The sequence below is a fragment of the Salarias fasciatus genome, chromosome 17, assembly GCF_902148845.1.
Source record: "Salarias fasciatus chromosome 17, fSalaFa1.1, whole genome shotgun sequence".
NCBI lineage: Eukaryota > Metazoa > Chordata > Actinopteri > Blenniiformes > Blenniidae > Salarias > Salarias fasciatus.
Genome location: NC_043761.1, coordinates 18,968,929 through 18,975,350, shown reverse-complemented (window position 1 = coordinate 18,975,350; position 6,422 = coordinate 18,968,929). Strand labels below are relative to the sequence as shown.

Sequence of the window (6,422 nt, the reverse complement as noted above, 5' to 3'; positions counted from 1 at the left end):
TGGCTACTTTCCACAGTGAAAAAAGTAGCCTAAATTGAAGGCATGGTTTTTGAGCTTACATGAAACAAAGACTTCAATTTGGGCTACTTTTGGTCTTTGGAAAGTTGCCTCAATTGAAGGCGTCAATCCTTTCCTTGCAACAAAAGTAAGTTTTCATTTTGGGCACCTTTTTGTGTTTGATGAGTAGCCCCAAAGGAAAAGCTGGCTTTTCCTGCAACTGCAAAAGAGGAAAGTAAATTTGGGCTACTTATCAAAATCTGAGAAGTTGGGAAAAATGAAGCCTTCATTTCAGGCTACTTTTTGAATTTTGAAAAGTAGCCCAAATTGAAGACATTAACCTGAGCGCTTCTCAAGGAAAGTAAGACTTCATTTCGGTGTAACTCTTGTGAATAAAAAGTGCCCTGAAATGAAATTTACGTGCCCCTGGTACTCCGTGGTGGTAAATTTGGGTTACTTTCTTCATTTAGAAGTGGCCGAAATTAAAGCCAATGAAGAATACATTTTGGGCTCCTTTTTGTATTCAAAAAGTAGCCTAAAATGGAGAGCTGTTTTTCCCTGTAACTACCAAAAAGTGAAGTAAATTTGGGCTACTTTTTAAAACTTAAAAAGTTGCCCAAAATGAAGTTTTCGTTTTGGCCTACTTTTCAAATTTTAAAAAGTAGCCCAAAATGAATTCATTTTTGGCTACTTTTCAAATTTTAGAAAGTAGCCCAAAATGAAGAATTCAATTTAGGCAACTTTTCAAAATGTAAAACATAGCCCAAATTTACTTCGCTCTTTGGTAGCGACAGGGAAAGCCCAACTTTGCATTTTGGGCTACTTTTGGTATTTGGAAAATTGCCTGAAGTGAAGGCAGCAATCCTGTTCTTGCAACAACACTACATTTTCCTTTTGGGCTCTTTTTTGTTTTAGAGAAGTAGCCCATAATGAAAAGCTGGACTGTCTCTGCCACCACAAAAGTGGGAAGTAAACTTGGGGTACTTTTACAAATTGGAAAAGTAGCCTAAAATGAAGACTTAATTTTTGGCAACTTCTTCCATTTTAAAAAGTAACCCAAAATTAAAAACTGAATTTGCATCATACAAATAAGGAGATGAATTAGGGCAACTTTTTGATCATAAGAAGTAACCCAAAATAAAAACTTAAATTTGGTTAGCGTTAGAGAACACTTTCATTGGAAGTCATTTTGGGGTACATTTCAAACTTGCAAAGTAGCCATAAATGAAGACATGATGTTTGGGGTCACTGTGGCCTCAAGTCACCCAACAGAAGCAGGTAAATTTAAGCTACTTTTTAATCATGAGAAGTACCCCAAAATGAACTCTTCAATTTGGTTAGGGTGAGATGAGATGACTGGCAATGGAAGTCATTTTGGGGTACTTCTCAAACTGACAAGGTAGCCCCAAATGAAGACATGATGTTTGGGGTCACTGTGGCCTCAATTCACTCGACAGAAGCAGGTTAATTTAAGCTACTTTTTAATCATGAGAAGTAACCCAAAATGAAATCTTCAATTTGGTTAGGGTGAGATGAGATGACTGGCAATGGAAGTCATTTTGGGGTACTTCTCAAACTGACAAAGTCGCCCCAAATGAAGACATGATGTTTGGGGTCACTGTGGCCTCAAGTCACCCGACCAAAGGAGGTAAATTTGGGCTACTTTTTTAATTTTTGAAAGTGCCCTTAATTGAAGCAGGTAACTTTGGGGCACTTTCTAAATTGACACAGTAAGCAGAAAACGAAGCAGTACAATTGGGGCACTTGAATCTCAAGAAATTGAGATTTTTGAGATGCACAATGTGTCGACGGACAGCTAATAAGGCGGTGCTTTGCTCTGACGGCCAGAGAAGCCGGTCCGGTGACAAAAGTCCCCGAATCAAAGAAAGGCATTCCGTACGGTACCGCCCCACGACACCCCATGCGCCTCGAGTCGCTTCGGGGCGCTGTCCCGTGGCTCCTGTGTAAAGTGCCCCAAATTTGAAAAAAGTACCCCCGAAGGCAAGGGGAGCATAAGCGCCCGCCCGGCCGACCTGGTCGGGAGGCTTCCGGAAAGGCGTGGGGACAAAGTCCTCCGGAGTGAACCGAAATGCCCCGCTCGGAACCTCCCCGCCCCCCACGGGTCGCCCCGAGACCTCTCGGGGCCTTCTGCCGATGACGGCGTGCAAAGAATCCCGGATGGGAGGGGGAGTCCCCCAAATTGAAGGAAAATACCCCTTACGGCATCCCGGCATCGTAACGAATGGAAAGCGCCCCAATGTGAAGAAGAAGTCCCCCAAAGCGGAAAAAAGTTGCCCCTCTTGGGTCCCGGGGCACCCCGGGAAACCTTCCCCCAAACCGAAGCGAAAGTCCCCCTAATCGAAGGGGGCGGTCCCTGGGCGGTCCGGGGGCGGGACCCGGTGGGGTTGCCCTTTTTAAGACGGCTGCCCGAAGCCTGCCGCCTGGTGGCCGGTCGAGGGATAAGGTTGCCCGAAACGAAAACGGAGCTTTCTCCGCTCAAAATTCCCTAACGCTACTGAGAGGTTAAAGGGATACTTCAACATTTTGGCAAATTGGCCCATTTTGCGCAATTCCTTAGTCATTTCGAACAGCATACTTACTTTTTTGTGAGGGCGAGCTCTTGTTTATCCAGAGGTGAGTCGAGGAGGTTTGTGGGATGGACACAATGGAAGTGAACAGTATTTTTGCTTCCCCTCATCAAACTCATCAAATACACAATCCAACAACCCCAAAACACGTTACAATCTGCAGATTCACTCCGCTGTGAAATATTAATGTAAAATTACCAGATTGAGTCGTTTTTGTGAAAATTGCTAAGATGGAACTACTTACTAAATATGGTCTGGGCGGAGTGATTTCAAAAGAAAAAGTAGTTTCCAGTATTTGCTTCAATGTCATAACACTACAATATTGTTTGTCGGTGCTCCACAGCGTAGTGAAAGGAAAGGAATTGCGCTAAATGGGCCAATTCACCAAAATGTTGAAGTATCCCTTTAAGTTAACTCTAGATATGAAATAGATTGGAGTTACTCCTTATTCTTAGGGTGGCTGTGGTTCAGTGGGGAGGGCAGTTGTCTTGCAGTCGGGAGGTTGTTAGTTTGATTCCTGTCTCCCCCTATCTGCATGTCGAAGTGTTCTTGGGCAAGACACTGAATCCTGAATTGCCCACAGTGGATGGACTGAGCGCCTTGCATGGCAGCTGCCTCCACTGGTGTGTGAATGTGATAATGCAGTGTAAAGCGCTTTGGGCTCTGTCAATGCAGTATAAAAGTGTAGTCCATTTACCATTTATTCTCTGGGTTGAGTTCCCTCCCTCTGTGAAACTGAAATCTCCTCGTTTCCCTCATTTCCGGGTGAAGAGACGCAGAGTTTTCACAAAACCTGCTTTGTTAAACAGGCCCCTGGAGCGCTGGCTCTCCCTTGCCGGAGCATTTTTGTTTTTTCTTGATCTCTGATCCCCCATGGTGGTGGGAACAAATGTTCAAACAGTTCGAACTAGATGTTTCTTAATTTCAATTGTGGGTTTTGAAGTCACCACAGATCCCACCTTGCCTGGATTTATGTCGTCTCTCTGGAATTGCTCATATATCAGCATTCCATCAGTCCCGTATTGTCAACCCTGGTTCCAGTAGTCCATTTGTCATCAAGTTGCACTGGTACCTTAACAGCTGTAGCACACGTTGTTAACCTGGGCAACGCCTAAGCTGGTATGGCTATTTGTCTTACATTCACCCATGGTTGAGGAAGGCTGCCTTAGCGTTGGGGGTCTTGTCTGAAAAGCCTTGGTAGATGATGACCACACCAGGATTTTAACCCTGGACCTCTGAGTCCGGGGCTACATGGCCTCTTGACTCATGGTGTATGGTGGGAAGATTTGAGGTGCTTGTTATCAAAATTTTAAATTTGAAATAATTAAACAATAATTTTCTGCTCTTTCTTGGCAGGAATCCCACAAATAGCGATCCTCACCAAAGTTGATGAAGCCTGTCCTGTGGTCAAAAAAGATCTGAAGAAAATCTACAAGAGCAAGTACATGAAACAACAGGTATTTTACAATTTTATGGAGTTTTAAGAGTGAGTGTATCAATCAAAAGGTGATTAAAGTTATTAAAGTAAATTACAACAGCATGCAAGTATATTAGGACTGAAAACAATTCAACTTTTTGTGATATTATGTTTAAACTTAGATGGAAGTAGTGAGTACATTGCTGGGCATTCCAATGAACTGTATATACCCAGTGAAGAACTACAGCTCAGAATTGAAAACAGATGATGTGATGGATGCAGTGATACTGAGCGTACTGAGAAGGATCGTTGACTTTGGAGAAGACTTCCTGAATGATACCCGACCTGATCCTCGGATTTGCCCACCATCTGCGAGTAATACACTTTAGATGCAGAGAAACGTTTGAACTCAAATGAGAAAATAATGAAAGACTAATGATACAATACAAAATCAATCTAAAGTTTGATTAGTGAGAACTGTCTTTCACATAATTTACCTTTGGTTTTGTAGCATTGCAAGATCCATGGAGAAAGATCCAGTTTGGGTGAGCATTCAGAGCATCGTGCCTCTGATATTTTCTGTTTGCCTGTCAGTTATACTGTTGGACAATGCTTCATCAAATATGTGGATCCTTTGCAGAATACATTTGTAAACGTTAACTGAATCAACCTTCTTTCTGACCAGTGATAGAGGCCAACATGAGTTTTTTCAGAACTATGAGCCTGAAAAAGAAGGTCAGTACGTCAGGGTTCTGCTGCATGGAGCACCAGGCTGTGGGAAATCCAGTTTCATCAACTCTGTTGAAAGTGCTCTGCGAGGCAAAATCACATCTCCAGCTTTGGTAGCCACTGCCTATGATGGCAGCTTTACCAAACAGGTATTTGAAGACTGCTGAATATCTTGAAATCTTAAATTGTACTCATTCATTTTTTTTATTATCATGTACTGTTCAACATTTGTATGAAGATGAAAAACTTCTTTTCAGTTGTTTTGACACTGTCAGGGTGCAGGTTGAAGCAAATGCAGGCAGCTGGGTTGTGAAGAAACTAATTTCTTTCCATAAACACGTGGATAAACAGGAACTGGGCTGACACCGAGGAGAGCACTAACTACACTGACTGACATGTACACATACTGATTCACAATGCAGCAACAATGACACACGAATAGACCAGGGCTTAAATGAGGAAGTGTAATACATGAGGCGCATGGACACTTTTGTGGCTCCACCATAGATAAAACACATGTATAAGCGGATCTGTTTTTAAGAAACATTAAGTTTCTGTCATCAAACTCCCAGGTCTTCGCGAGGCCCCATCTCCCATCTCCCTACCAACGACAGTAGGTTTGACTAGTCTTTGTGTGACTGAGTCCAAGGTTCAAACAGCAGCTGGTCACAAGACGCCATGGGAACACTGAGGAGGTCTTCAGTCAAACTCTCCTATTATGTTGCTTTATTCAGTATTGAACACATTTTAACCCAGAATGGAACCACATAGATTGCCAATACGTGTTTAGATCATACAGAAAATGGATGGATTTTTTTGTTCAAATCACATCAAATCAAATCAAATCAAATCAAATCAAATCAAATCAATCTTTATTTGTAGAGCACTTTTCATATCCATAAAAAAACAACACAAAGTGCAAAACAGTAAAATCAGTCATAAAAACCAAAAACAAAACTATCATTAATCAGGGTCATATGTACGCGCACACACACACACACACACACACACACACACGCACGGTCTCGTATTTCTATCCTCGTGGGGACCGTCCATTGATTCCCATTCATGTCTAGCCCCTAACCCTAACCCTAACCCTAACCCTAACCCACACCACAACAAAGCCTAACCCTAAAGAAATGTTTTTGCACTTTTACTTTTTTCAGTAACAACAACATGGTCAAGAAAACACTGTTTCTCCTACTTAGGACCGGAAAAAGGTCCCCACAAGGCACGTCGTTCCACGTTTTGCTATCCTTGTGGGGACATTTGGCCCCAACAAGGATAGAAATACGAGAACACACACACACACACACACACACACACACACACACACACACACACACACACACACACACACACACACACTGAGGTGTACATGCACGCACACACATACAGACACACTCCCAGTATGTTTCATACAAAAGAGACATGGCACGGCATTATTCCCTTTGATATTTGAATGGTATGATCACCATGTTTACAGAATGTTACTGTTGAGCAGTGTGGGTGCACACATCTTTAAAGTTACTTTTAGTGTGGACAAGATCACAACAGTTAAAATGGTTATTACCGGTATCTGACTGAATAAAAGAAACAATAATGTATGTATAATTTACTGAAATAGGGAGGAGGAGTGGCCATATGATTCCCATTGAAATGTATTAGTTTAAAAAATGTCATTTGAGACA

The 6,422-nt window shown here is 42.3% G+C and overlaps 1 protein-coding gene across 1 annotated transcript in view; it reads left to right on the top strand.

Moving 5' to 3' along the window:
- The first annotated feature begins 4,861 nt into the window (after positions 1 to 4,861).
- Positions 4,862 to 6,422, top strand: part of LOC115403882 (interferon-induced protein 44-like) — a 52,367-nt gene continuing 50,806 nt past the window's right edge. Inside the window, exon 1 of the mRNA XM_030112920.1 lies at positions 4,862 to 4,880. The gene's annotated coding sequence lies outside the window, so the exon portion shown is untranslated. The remainder of the gene's footprint in view (positions 4,881 to 6,422) is intronic.